This window comes from Odocoileus virginianus, chromosome 26 (genome assembly GCF_023699985.2).
Source record: "Odocoileus virginianus isolate 20LAN1187 ecotype Illinois chromosome 26, Ovbor_1.2, whole genome shotgun sequence".
In the NCBI taxonomy this organism is placed as follows: domain Eukaryota; kingdom Metazoa; phylum Chordata; class Mammalia; order Artiodactyla; family Cervidae; genus Odocoileus; species Odocoileus virginianus.
The window spans coordinates 6,830,512-6,845,723 of NC_069699.1; positions in this window are offsets into that span (position 1 = coordinate 6,830,512).

The window sequence follows — 15,212 nt, forward strand, 5'->3', positions numbered from 1 at the left end:
TGCTGTTCTCTTGAAACATCCCACCCTCGCCTTCTCCCAGAGTCCACAAGTCTGTTCTATACATCTGAGTCTCTTTTTCTGTTTTGCAAATAGGGTTAAGCCAGAAAGATAAAGACCATTACAGTATACTAACACATATATATGGAATTTAGAAAGATGGTATTCCTTCTGTTTTTGTGGTTTTTAAAATCTACATGGCATATCCTCTTCTCTGAATATTCCTATTGATAAGTGCATTCTAACAGTTCCCAAAGAAAGGCAGTGCCAAAGAATGCTCAAACTACCACGCAATTGCACTCATCTCACATGTTAGTAAAGTAATGCTCAAAATTCTCCAAGCCAGGCTTCAGCAATATGTGAACCGTGAACTTCCAGATGTTCAAGCTGTTTTTAGAAAAGGCAGAGGAACCAGAGATCAAATTACCAACATCCACTGGATCATCGAAAAAGTAAGAGTTCCAAAAAAACATCTATTTCTGCTTTATTGACTACATTAAAGCCTTTGACTATGTGGATCATAACCAACTGTGGAAAATTCTCCAGGAGATGGGAATACCAGACCACCTGACTTGCCTCCTGAGACATCCATATGCAGGTCAGGAAGCAACAGTTAGAACTGGACATGGAACAACAGACTGGTTCCAAATAAGGAAAGGAGTACGTCAAGGCTGTATATTGTCACCCTGCTTATTTAACTTATATGCAGAGTACACCATGAGAAATTCCAGGCTGGCTGAATCACAAGCTAGCATCAAGATTGCTGAGAGAAATATCAATAACCTCAGATATGCAGATGACACCACTCTTATGCCAGAAAGCTAAGAAGAACTAAAGAGCCTCTTGATGAAAGTGAAAGAGGAGAGTGAAAAAGTTGGCTTAAAGCTCAACATTCAGAAAACTAAGATCATGGCATCTGGTCCCAACATTTCAGGGCAAATAGATGGGGAAACAGTGGAAACAGTGACTGACTTTATTTTTGGGGGCTCCAAAATCACTGCAGATGGTGACTGCAGCCATGAAATTAGAAGATGCTTACTCCTTGGAAGGAAAGTTATGACCAACCTAGACAGAATATTAAAAAGCAGAGACATTACTTTGCCAACAAAGGTCTGTCTGGTCAAGGCTATGGTTTTTCCAGTGGTCATGTATGGATGTGAGAGTTGGACTATAATGAAAGCTGAGCACCAAAGAATTGATGCTTTTGAACTGTGGTGTTGGAGAAGACTCTTGAGAGTCCCTTGGACAGCAAGGAGATCCAAGCAGTCCATCCTAAAGGAGATCAGTCCTGAGTGTTCATTCGAAGGACTGACATTGAAGCTGAAACTCCAATACTTTGGCCACCTGATGCAAAGAGCTAACTCATTGAAAAAGACCCTGATGCTGGGAAAGATTGAAGACAGGATCAGAAAGGGACAACAGAGGATGAGAGGGTTGGATGGCATCACTTACTCAATGGAGATAAGTTTGAGTAAATTCAGTGAGTTGGTGATGGACAGGGGGGCCTGGCTTGCTGTGGTCCATGGGGTCCCGAAGAGTTGGACACGACTGAGCGACTGAACTGAACTGAACAATTCCTGAATCAGTATCTCTAAACCAAGTATTCTTCTGCTTCTTGATTGTAAAACCAACTGCCTATTGGAATTAGGTTTCATGGAGCTCAAAATGATCACATCCTGTGTGAAATTCACCCCTGCTGTCTCAAACCTAACTCAGAGAGTAGAGCAGAAATCTGTACATCTTTCAATCTGTAAATTTCTTCCTTGTCTGTTTTCAACACTCATACTCAATGTGTAATCCATCACCAAGCTCTATGAATATTCTTCCTTGATCTTTCTTAAAATAATTCACCTCTGCCTATCCCTGTTTTCACTACCCTAATTCCAGGACCACAACTGTCTGCCAGCATTACTTTCAGCATCTTCTTAAGTAGACTTAATCTTACCATCTGGTTGCCAAACAAGTAAGACTCTCACTGTCCAGCTGCCAACCAAGCCATTCTTGAAAGCAGTGCATATTCTTCCACTTTTGGCAAGAGCATTAACCTTATGTTCATTAGATCTCCAGGAGATCCGAGTAAACAGGAGATCTGTTTACTTTAACTATTTTTCTCCATACTTGTCAATTATGGGGATAAATGTGTTAAAATCTCATGTTATGGAATTGTCTAACTCTGGGTAGTTCTGTCAGGTTTTGAGGTTATATCCTGAGCCTGTGGGGTTTTTTTTTTTTTTTTTTTTTGGTATGTATAAGTGTGAAGTTGTTATAGTTTCCTGATGAATTAAGTCTTTTTATGTTTATGAAGTGACTTCCTTTGATGCTAATAATACTTTGTACTTTAAATTTTATTTTGTGTAGTACCATTTATGTGCCAGTGCTTATTTGTAAGTTCTTTTCATAAATTTATTTTACAACTTTTCTTTGCCTTCATGTTTTAGGGATATTTTTTATCCAGTCTTAATTTTTATCTTTAAACTGGTGGGGTTATTACATTTCCATTCACAGTGATTACTGATATATTTGGATTTTTTCCCAATTCTTTTATTTTGCTTTTGTTTATGTTGGAATTTTTTGATTGAGTTAGGGCTTCCTCTGTCCCCCATTTTTCGTTTAGTTTTCTGCTATTATTTTGGGAATTTTTCCATTCTATTTGTATTATTTAATTGGTTGTTTTAGAAATTTTTCTCCATGTTGAATTTTTAGAAGTCTAAAATCAGTTTGCCTTCTCCTCCCCCATAATGTAAGAGATTTAAAATACTTTATTCCCAAATATTCTCTCAGAATGTATATAATATTATTTGTTACCTTTTTGTATCTTGTTCATATTTTATCATATAAATGGGACATTATGATTATTGTTTTATAAGTTAGATAGGTCTTAGGTTTACCCGATGTTTACCACCTTCTGTGCCCACTATGGTTTATTAAATCTTCACTTTGTTTGAAATCATTTCCCTTCTTTCTAAAGTATATATTTAAGTCCTTTAGTAAAGATCTTTGGAAATTAACCCAGTTTTTGCTTGTCTATAGCTGCCTGTATTTCACCCTCATTCTTCAATTATTGCATTGATGGTTATAAAATTTCCAGTTGACAGCTATTTTACTTCAGCACTTTAAATGGGTTCCATTGTTACTGCTGGGAGTCATCCATCAGTCTAAGTGCCATGACACTGGAGGTAAGGTAAGTTGTTTTTCTCTGGGTACCTTTAAAGGCTTTCTCTGTTATTTGGTGTTTGGCAGATTCATTACACGATATCACTGTCTAGGCTTCTTTTAATTATCCTATTCAGACTAACTCATGTTTTTCATCAATTCTGGAAAACTTTGAGCCATTATCTCTTCAAATATCATCTATCTACCAGCCCATTATCTCCTTTAAAAATTCCTATTAGGCTTGTTTTAGATATCATTACTTCACTTCCTGTGCCCCTCAATCTCTGATTTATACTTTTTCTTTTTATGCAGTATTTTAAATAATAATTATTTATTTTTGCATTCATCTTCCTGTTGAATAGTAATTCTCTTTTAATTCTAGACTATTTCCAGTTCAATGATTCTTGCTTTAGCTGTGTCTAGTCTGTAATTTAGCTTATACCTTGATTTTTTATTTACTGTATTTTTCATTTATATAATCTCTCTTTAAATCTTTATTTCAAGTATGCTTGGTCACTTTTGAGACATAATCTCAATCACTTACCTCTTTAAATGTATTACCTGTAATGTTTTTTAGATTCTAAGTCTCACCATTCTAAAATCTGAAGACATTGTGCATTGTTTTTCCTCATTTGGAAAATGGGAATAAAAGTTAAGAAAAAAGTAATAAAAGTAATTGCTTTGAGAACTGTTTTGAGGATTGAATACTAATGATATGTAAAGGTCTTAGAGAAATTCCTAGCACAGAGTAAACTACACAAGTGTTAGCTATTGATACTGTTACTATTACTACTGTCATTTGTAGACCTGATTTTGTTCTTTGCCACCTCCCTTCAAATGACTTATCTTACTTATGTGCTGAGTAGTTTTTGATTGTGATCTCATGTTCCTTGAAACATTATCAGTGGAAAATTCTTAAGGCTTGTGTGTATCTAAGATGCATTTCTCCAGAAAGGCTATGTAGAGCTTTTTCTAAGGCCAGCCCTAACTAGTTTATTTTTTAATTTTTTTTTCATTTATTTTTATTAGTTGGAGGCTAATTACTTTACAATATCGTAGTGGTTTTTGAAATACATTGACAAGAATTAGCCATGGATTTACATGTATTTCCCATCCCAATCCCCCTCCCACCTCCCTCTCCACCCGATCCCTTTGGCTCTTCCCAGTGCACGAGGTCCGAGCACTTGTCTCATGCACCCAACCTGGGCTGATGATCTGTTTCACCCTAGATAATATACATGTTTCGATGCTGTTCTCTTGAAACATCCCACCCTCACCTTCTCCGACAGAGTCCAAAAGTCTGTTCTATACATCTGTGTCTGTTTTTCTGTTTTGCATATAGGGTTATTGTTAGCATCTTTCTAAATTCCATATATATGTGTTAGTATACTGTAATGGTCTTTATCTTTCTGGCTTACTTCACTCTGTATAATGGGCTCCAGTTTCATCCATCTCATTAGAACTGATTCAAACAAATTCTTTTTAATGGCTGAGTAATATTCCATGGTGTATATGTACCACAGCTTCCTTATCCATTCATCTGCTGATAGGCATCTAGGTTGCTTCCATGTCCTGGCTATTATAAACAGTGCTGCCTTGAACACTGGGGTGCACGTGTCTCTCTCAGATCTGGTTTCCTCGGTGTGTATGCCAAGAAGTGGGATTGCAGGGTCATATGACAGTTCTATTTCCAGCTTTTTAAGAGATGTTTTCCATAGCAGCTGTACCAGTTTGCATTCCCACCAAGAGTGTAAGAGGGTTCCCTTTTCTCCACACCCTCTCCAGCATTTATTGCTTGTAGACTTTTGGATCGCAGCCATCCTGACTGGCGTGTAATGGTACCTCATTGTGGTTTTGATTTGCATTTCTCTGATAATGAGTGATGTTGAGCATCTTTTCATGTGTTTTTTAGCCATCTGTATGTCTTCCTTGGAGAAATGTCTGTTTAGTTCTTTGACCCATTTTTGGATTGGGTCATTTATTTTTCTGGAGTTGAGCTGGAGGAGTTGCTTGTATATTTTTGAGATTAATCCTTTGTCTGTTGCTTCATTTGCTATTATTTTCTCCCAATCTGAGGGCTGTCTTTTCACCTTGCTTATAGATTCCTTTGTTGTGCAAAAGCTTTTAAGTTTCATTAGGTCCTATTTGTTTATTTTTGCTTTTGTTTCTAATATTCTGGGACGTGGGTCATAGAGGATCCTGCTGTGATTTATGTCGGAGAGTGTTTTGCCTATGTTCTCCTCTAGGAGTTTTATAGTTTCTGGTCTTACATTTAGATCTTTAATCCCCTTTGAGTTTATTTTTGTGTATGGTGTTAGAAAGTGTTCTAGTTTCATTCTTTTACAGGTGGTTGACCAGTTTTCCCAGCACCACTTGTTAAAGAGGTTGTTTTTTATCCATTGTATATCCTTGCCTCCTTTGTCAAACATAAGGTGACCATAGGTTCGTGGATTTATCTCTGGGCTTTCTATTCTGTTCCATTGATCTATGTTTCTGTCTTTGTGCCAGTACCATACTGTCTTGATGACTGTGGCTTTGTAGTATAGTCTGAAGTCAGGCAGGTTGATTCCTCCAGTTCCATTCTTCTTTCTCAAGATTACTTTGGCTATTCGAGGTTTTTTGTATTTCCATACAAATTGTGAAATTATTTGTTCTAGTTCTGTGAAAAATACCGTTGGTAGCTTGATAGGGATTGCACTGAATCTATATATTGCTTTGGGTAGTATAGCCATTTTGACAATATTGATTCTTCCAATCCATGAACACGGTATATTTCTCCATCTTTTGTGTCCTCTTTGATTTCTTTTATCAGTGTTTTATAGTTTTCTATGTATAAGTCTTTTGTTTCTTTAGGTAGATATACTCCTAAGTATTTTATTCTTTTTGTTGCAATGGTGAATGGTATCGTTTCCTTAATTTCTCTTTCTGTTTTCTCATTGGTAGTGTATAGGAATGCAAGAGATTTCTGTGTGTTAATTTTATATCCTGCAACTTTGCTATATTTGTTGATTAGCTCTAGTAATTTTCTGGTAGAGTCTTTAGGGTTTTCTATGTAGAGGATCATGTCATCTGCAAACAGAGAGAGTTTCACTTCTTCTTTTCCTATCTGGATTCCTTTTACTTCTTTTTCTGCCCTGATTGCTGTGGCCAACACTTCCAAAACTATGTTGAATAGTAGTGGTGAGCGTGGGCACCCTTGTCTTGTTCCTGATTTTAGGGGAAATGCTTTCAATTTTTCACCATTGAGGGTGATGCTTGCTGTGGCTTTGTCATATATAGCTTTTATTATGTTGAGGTATGTTCCTTCTATTCCTGCTTTCTGGAGAGTTTTAATCATAAATGGATGTTGAATTTTGTCAAGGGCTTTTTCTGCATCTATTGAGATAATCATATGGTTTTTATCTTTCAATTTGTTAATATGGTGTATTACATTGATTGATTTGCAGATATTAAAGAATCCTTGCATTCCTGGGATAAAGCCCACTTGGTCATGGTGTATGGTTTTTTTAATATGTTGTTGGATTCTGTTTGCTAGAATTTTGTTAAGGATTTTTGCATCTCTGTTCATCAGTGATATTGGCCTGTAGTTTTCTTTTTTTGTGGCATCTTTGTCTGGTTTTGGAATTCGGGTGATGATGGCCTCATAGAATGAGTTTGGAAGTTTACCTTCTTCTGCAATTTTCTGGAATAGTTTGAGTAAGATAGCTCTTCTCTAAATTTTTGGTAGAATTCAGCTGTGAAGCCATCTGGTCCTGGGCTTTTGTTTGCTGGAAGATTTCTGATTACAGTTTCGATTTCCTTGCTTGTGATGGGTTTGTTAAGATCTTCTATTTCTTCCTGGTTCAGTTTTGGAAAGTTATACTTCTCTAAGAACTTGTCCATTTCTTCCAAGTTGTCCATTTTATTGGCATAGAGCTGCTGGTAATAGTCTCTTATGATCCTTTGTATTTCAGTGTTGTCTGTTGTGATCTCTCCGTTTTCATTTCTAATTTTGTTAATTTGGTTCTTCTCCCTTTGTTTCTTAATGAGTCTTGCAAGTGGTTTATCAATTTTGTTTATTTTTTCAAAAAACCAGCTTTTAGCTTTGTTGATTTTTGCTATGGTCTCTTTAGTTTCTTTTGCATTTATTTCTGCCCTAATTTTTAAGATTTCTTTCCTTCTACTAACCTTGGGGTTCTTCATTTCTCCCTTCTCTAGTTGCTTAGGTGTACAGTTAGGTTATTTATTTGACTTTTTTCTTGTTTCTTGAGGTAGGCCTGTAATGCTATGAATCTTCCCCTTAGCACTGCTTTTAGAGTGTCCCATAGGTTTTGGGTTGTTGCGTTTTCATTTTCATTCATTTCTATGGATATTTTGATTTCTTTTTTGATTTCTTCTATGATTTGTTGGTTATTCAGAAGCGTGTTGTTTAGCCTCCATATGTTTGAATTTTTAATAATTTTTTCCTGTATTTGGGATCTAATCTTACTGCACTGTGGTCAGAAAAGATGACTGGAATGATTTCAGCTTTTTTGAATTTACCAGGACTAGATTTTTGGCCCAGGATGTGATCTATTCTGGAGAAGGTTCCGTGTGCACTTGAGAAAAAGGTGAAGTTGATTGTTTTGGGGTGAAACGTCCTATAGATGTCAATAAGGTCTAGCTGGTCCATTGTGTCCTTTAAAGTTTGTGTTTCCTTGTTAATTTTCTGTTTAGTTGATCTATCCATAGTTGTGAGTGGGGTATTAAAGTCTCCCACTATTATTGTGTTACTATTAATTTCCTCTTTCATACTCATTAGCGTTTGCCTCACATATTGCGGTGCTTGTATGTTGGGTGCATATATAATTGTTATATCTTCTTCTTGGATTGATCCTTTGATCATTATGTAGTGTCCTTATTTGTCTCTTTTCACAACCTTTATTTGAAAGTCTATTTTATCTGATATGAGTATTACGACTCCTGCTTTCTTTTGGTCTCCATTTGCGTGAAATTTTTTTTTCCAGCCCTTCACTTTTAGTCTGTATGTGTCCCTTGTTTTGAGGTGGGTCTCTTGTAGACAGCATATATAGGGGTCTTGCTTTTGTACCCATTCAGCCAGCCTTTGTCTTTTGCTTGGGGCATTCAACCCATTTACATTTAAGGTAATTATTGATAGGTATGATCCCGTTGCCATTTATTTTGTTGTTTGGGGTTCACGTTTATACCACCTTTCTGTGTTTCCTGTCTAGAGAAGATCCTTTAGTATTTGTTGAAGAGCTGGTTTGGTGGTGCTGAATTCTCTCGCCTTTTGCTTGTCTGTAAAGCTTTTGAGTTCTCCTTTATATCTGAATGAGATCCTTGCTGGGTAGAGTAATCTAGGTTGTAAGTTATTCTCTTTCATTACTTTAAGTATGTCCCACCATTCCCTTCTGGCCTGAAGGGTTTCTATTGATAGATCAGCTGTTATCCTTATGGGAATCCCTTTGTGTGTTATTTGTTGTTTCTCCCTTGCTGCTTTTAATATTTGTTCTTTGTGTTTGATCTTTGTTAATTTGATTAATATGTGTCTTGGGGTGTTTCGCCTTGGGTTTATCCTGTTTGGGACTCTCTGGGTTTCTTGGACTTGGGTGGCTATTTCCTTCCCCATTTTAGGGAAGTTTTCAGCTATTATCTCCTCGAGTAACTTCTCATGGCCTTTCTTTTTGTCTTCTTCTTCTGGGACTCCTATGATTCGAATGTTGGGGCATTTCACATTGTCCCGGAGGTCCCTGAGGTTGTCCTCATTTCTTTTGATTCTTTTTTTCTCTCTGCTTCATTTATTTCCACCATTTTATCTTCTAACTCACTTATCCTATCTTCTGTCTCTGTTATTCTACTCATGGCTCCCTGCAGAGTGTTTTTTATCTCATTTATTTCATTATTAATTTTTAATTGACTTAAAAATTTCTTCTAGGTCCTTGTTAAACATTTCTTTCATCTTCTCAATCTTTGTCTCCAGGCTATTTATTTGTAACTCCATTTTGTTTTCAAGATTTTGGATCATTTTTATTATCATTATTCTAAATTCTTTTTCAGGTAGATTCCCTTTTTCCTCCTCTTTTGTTTGACTTGGTGGGCTTTTTTCATGTTCCTTTAGCTGTTGGGTATTTCTCTGCCTTTTCATCTTGTTTAGATTGCTGTGTCTGGAGTGGGCTTTCTGTATTCTGGTGGTCTATGGTTCCTTTTTATTGTGGAGGTTTCACCCAATGGGTGGGGTTGGACGATTGGTTTGTCAAGGTTTCCTGGTTAGGGAAGCTTATGTTAGCATTCTGGTGCATGGAATTGGATTTCTTCTCTCTGGAGTGCAATGGAGTGCCCAGTAATGAGTTTTGCGATGGGTCTATGTGTTAGGTGTGACTTTGGAGAGCCTGTATGTTGACACTCAGGTCTATGTTCCTGTGTTGCTGAAGAATTTGCACGGTATGTATTGTACTGGAGCTTATTGGCTCTTGGGTGGTGGTTGGTTTTGGTGTAGGTATGGAGGCTTTTGGATGGTCTCTTATTCCTTAATGTTCCATGTAGTCAGGAGTTTTCTGGTTTTCTCAGGTTTTGGGCTTAAGTCTCCTGCCTCTGGATTTCAGTTTTATTCTTCCAATAGTCTCAAGACTTCTCCAAGTATACAGCACTGATAATAAAACTTCTAGGTTAATGGTGAAAAGATTCTCCACCGTGAGAGACAACCAGAGAGGTTCACAGAGTTACATGAAGAATAGGAGAGGGAGGAAGGAGATAGAGGTGAGCAGGAGGAGAAAAAGGGGACTCAAGAGGAGAGAGACAGATCTACGCAGTTATCTGTTCCCGAAGTGTTCTCCATAGCCCAGACACCCACAAAGATTCCCAGAATTGGATTGGGAAGAGAAGGGGAAAGGAGGAAATAGAGGTGTTCTGAGGTAGAAAACAGAGAGTCAAAAGTGGGAGAGAGTAATCACCACACTCCTGAATAGAAATGGGGACTGAATATTGGATTCTTAAATGTCCAAAATTTATATAATATACTGAGAAACAAAGATTAAAAATCTAGCGTAGAGGTTAGACTCTTTGAAATACAATATTTAAAAACAAAAACAAAAACACACAAAAAATTTAGAAATATATATGAAGTTCGGTTTAAAAATAGAGCTTCTCTCTTTTTTTTTTTGCAAGGTTATTGTGAAATGAAAATGAAAATTAAGGAATAACAGAGGAGTATTAGAGGACTTTAAAAGGAAATAGGAGAGAAAAACAAGAAAAGAAAAAAAATTTTGTTTTTCCCTAATTAAAAAAATCGTAAAAATATATGAAAATGAAAGTTGAGGAGTAATGGGGGAGTAATAGGAAATTTTAAAAGAAAATAAAAGAGAAAAAATTTTTAAAAAAGGAAAGAAAAAAAAATTTTTTTTAATTAAAAAAATATATACATATATATCTAGGAATTTCTCTGGAACTGTTGCGGTCAGTGTAGGTCCAGTTCAATTTCAGATAGCTCCTCTTTCCAGCTTACACTTCTGTATATCTGTAGGCCCCTTCCGGTGTAGTCGGTGTTACCTTCAGGGATTTTAATCTGTTGCACCGGTCGCTTCTGAAGCAGTTCCCTTTGTTTATTTGGCTTCTGTTTGCCGTCTCTTCAGTGTCTAATTTGCGCCCTGACACAGGGGGGCGGAGGTGATCTCTTATTTAGGTTCGCTAGTTCAGTCCTGCTACAGGGAGGGCGGGGCGCTGCAGACAGATACCACTCTGTGTGGATAGCACTCACCGTGTTCCGGTCACACTGGGTTTGCCCCGCTCACGGGTGTCTGTGCTTTCCCCGTCTACACTGCTCAGGCTCCCGGCTGCTCTATATGGAGCGGGCCCTGCGTTGAGTGCGGTTCCAGTTTTCCGGTACTCCTCAAAAGTGCAGATTCAGTTGCGCCTGAGTTTTGTGCCTTCCCCGGCCTGAGCGGCTCTGGCAGCCAGGGGCTTGGGCGCACTCTCCCCCGGTACAGCGCGCCTTTTCCCTCCGCGGCCCCAGCGCGCGCAGGTCAGGTGCCTGCGGCTTGTCCCTAACTAGTTTAAATTAAACTCTTGCCTTGGATATTTTTCTTGCCTTTTGTACTGTTCAAGGTCAATTTTCCTTCCAGTACCAAAGAAGGGCAATGCCAGAGAATGTTCAAACTACTGTACAATTGCACTCATATTACACGCTAGCAGGTAATGCTCAACCTAGGCTTGAATCCTTCAATCTAGGCTTCAGTGATATGTGAACTGAAAATTTCGAGATGTACAAGCTGGATTTAGAAAAGGAAGAGGAACCAGAGATCAAATTGCCAGTATCCATTGGATCATAGAAAAAGCAAGGGAATTCCGGAAAAACATCTATTTCTGCTTCATTGACTACACTAAAGCCTTTGACTGTGTGGATCACCACAAACTGTGGAAAATTCTTAAAGAGATGGGAATACCAGAACACCGTACCTGCCTCCTGAGAAGCCAATATGCAGTTCAAGAAGCATCAGTTAGAGCCAGACATGGAACAATGGACTCGTTCCAAATTGGGAAAGGAGTATGTCAAGGCTGTATATTGTCACCCTGCTTATTTAACTTATATGCAGAGTACATCATGCAAAATGCCAGGATGGATGAACCACAAGCTGGAATCAAGATTGCCAGGAGAATATCAGATATGCAGATGACACCACCCTTATGGCAGAAAGTGAAGAGAAACCAAAGAATCTCTTGATGAAGGTGAAAGAGGAGAGTCAAAATGTTGGCTTAAAACTCAACATTCAAAAAACAAAGATTGTGGCATCTGGTCCCATCATTTCAAGGCATATAACTGGGGAAACAATGAAAACAGTGACAGACTTTATTTTCTTAGGCTCCAAAATCACTGCAGATGGTGACTACAGCCACGAAATTAAAAGATTCTTGTTCCTTGGAGGAAAAGTTATGAATAACCTAGATAGCATATTAAAAAGCAGAAGCATTACTTTACTGCCAAAGATCTGTCTAGTCAAAGCTATGGTTTCTCCAGTAGTCATGTATGGATGTGAGAGTTGGACCATAAAGAAGGTTGAGCGCTGAAGAATTGATGCTTTTGAACTGTGGTGTTGGAGAAGAGTCTTGAGAGTTTCTTGTACTGCAAGGAAATCAAACCACTCAATCGTAAAGGAAATCAACCCTGAATATTCATTGGAAAGACTGATTCTGAAGCTGAAGCTCCAATACTTTGGAGCTCCAATACTTCACTTTGATGTGAAGAACTGACTCACTGGAAAAGATCCTGATTCTGGGAAAGATAGAAGGCAGGAGGAGAAGGGGACAACAGAGGCGGAGATGATTGGATGGCATCATTGACTCAGTGGACATAAGTTTGAGCAAGCTTCAGGAGATGGTGAAGACAGGGAAACCTGGCATGCTGCAGTCCATGGGGTCACAAAGAATCCGACATGACTGAACAACTGAACAACAACATTCTTCTTGCAATACAGACATTGTGAGTCCAGTCCCAAATTTGCCTGAGTGTTGGATTGTCATTATAAATTCTCAAGGAAGACTTGTTTCCCCTTCAACCTTAGATGGACTAAGATAGGCAAACGTCCTTAATGCCATTCTTTGCAAGGTAGGTTCTTTACTGGTTTAACTGGTGAGATCTTCACTCATTAAGGTCCCAGCATTGGTATGAGTATCAGTGTTTGTGAGTAGGATGATCCAGTATTTGTAGGGAGAGGAAAAATGGCCCTGGATCATACACTAGTTTAAGTAGTTAATTATTTTTGAGAGTTCATTGTTCCTGGTCATTTTTGACTACTTTTATTGCCACCTCAGCCATCCTTTAGAAATATATTTTGAATATTACATCCAGAATTTGTAAATATTTTGAAACTGGAGATTTTTTTCTGTTAAGGGCTAGATAGTCAATATTTTAGATTTTGTGGGCCACATGGTCTCCATTGTTACTAGCTCTGCTATTGTAGCATAGAAGCAGCCATAGACAATTCATAAACAGATGGGGATGATGGGTTTCCATTAAGCTTTATTTACAGAAGCTTTATAGACCCAAGGACTTCAGTTTTTTGACTCTTGTTCTATAATATAGCTGATGATAGAAGATGGTAGAATAATGCTGCGTTCAAGACTACTGGCAGCCATAACCAAAGGGGAACCGACATTGCTACCTGATTGAAACTTTCCTTTTTATTTGGAACTTAGTCTTAGAAGACCAAACCCTATAGGGGCTTCCCAGGAGACAACCCAGAGGGTGGGAGGTTGGGCAGAAGCTAGAGTTGGGATATGGGGGAAACCTGAAGTGTTTATTGCCATCCAGATTCTTTCTGATATAGTCTCCTGCCTGGTGCCTGTAATGATTCCTGCCAGTTCACAGATGCTTAGGAATTTCCAAGTTTCATCCATCCTTCCCAAAGTTCATCAGTATCTGTATAACCTGCAAACCTGCCTGCTCCTCCTCTACCAACAGAATATCTTCCATGTCTCAGTGATGATTCAGGCCAGGATAACTGCTTTTTCTTTTTTCTTAAGCCAGCTTAGATCCTCATCATGAATTAAGACTGTGCTTTTGACTGACTCCTTGGGCCTAAACAATAATCTTATTTGTCATGTGAAGTTAAAAGGGGGTGGAAGTGGGAGATGGTTGTATTTTATAATTCCCTGAAATTCGACTATGGAAACATCACTTTTACAACAAAGGCAGCTTCGGTACAATTTTTGGAAACATAAAAGCTTTTGTTGAGCAGGTTGTGAAGTCTTCCTAGCTGGAGAGAACTCAAGCCTATTTTAGTGGTACAGGAGCTGAACTTGTTGATAGGAAGGTGGGAGTCCATCCTGAGGCTACAGGTGCAAAGAAAGATATTCATTGAGATGGCATCTCTGAATGTAGTTGCTCAAAAGCTGGGTTTTCCCGTCCCCTTATTTGAAGCGCTCTGAAGAGCTGGCATTTCCACAGGCGTCTTTGTTAGTGAGGTGTTGGGAGGGCCTGTCAACTGGTAGGTTAATCTTACTAATTAACAGCAAGTACACAGACCTCAGAAAGTGCCTCAGCAGACTGGCAGAGTGTCCATCTGTTTCATCTGGGTGATTCTGAAAAGGTTGAAGGCAAATGGCACCTTTCACTTTAAGAAGCAGAACCATGGCTTTGTAACCATTTTAAAAATTAGAATTTGAGGGGCTTCCCTGGTGATTCAGTAGTTTAGAATCCACTTTCCACTGCAGGGGGCTCGGGTTCAGTCCTGGGTTGGGAAACTAAGATCCAACATGCGTGATACAGTGAAATAAATAAATTAATGAAAAAATTAAGAGTTTGAGAAGCCCAGATTGTTGAAGGCAGTTGTGGGGTTTTTTCAGAAACCTGTCCAGAGGAAGCCTGGAGGAATGGAATGGCTGCATTTTAAATGCATCATTCTTATTCTCCAGTCCCCCTGGCCTAGCTTTTTTCCTTCTTCGCACTTATTTTAAAAGCCCATCTCCCTCCTCCTTCCAGTGAAAACCCACGCTTCATCCCTGAGTCTGTTGTGGAAGAACAGACTGGAAGACATCTGCCTCTTGCCTTATTTTTTTAAATTCCTCTAAACGATAGCGCCAAGTCTCCACCGCAGAGCCCTGACTCCCTGAACAAACCAAATGGTGGCTGTTGGCATCGTAGTGACAGCTTGTTAATGGAGGAATCCTTGACAGTGTGACAACCTGTGTGGGCCGCCTCGGGAAGCCAAGTCCGCCCCCGCACACACCCCAGTCATTAACAGGTGGGGGGATAGCTACGGACTGCTGCTGAGGGGGGAAGAATCCTCCACCACATGCATCATGTGTATTAAAAATACCTCCAAATTGGTATCATCTCTTTTCCTAGTTCTTGTTAGCAGGAAAAAGCAAAGCAAAAAGTGCTTTGTTTTGGGGGTCAGAGGAACCTGGATCTGTAGCTGAGTTTGGCCACCTCCCCGCTGTTTGACTTTCTGAACATTCCCTCACTGAATCTCAATTTGTGAACAGGAGCATGGTCAGAGACACAATTGTAGATATCACCTATCAGCATTCAATGGTTAAAATCTCTTTTTAGGATGATGGATTTGCCCGATAGTTCTGTCAAGTAGCGA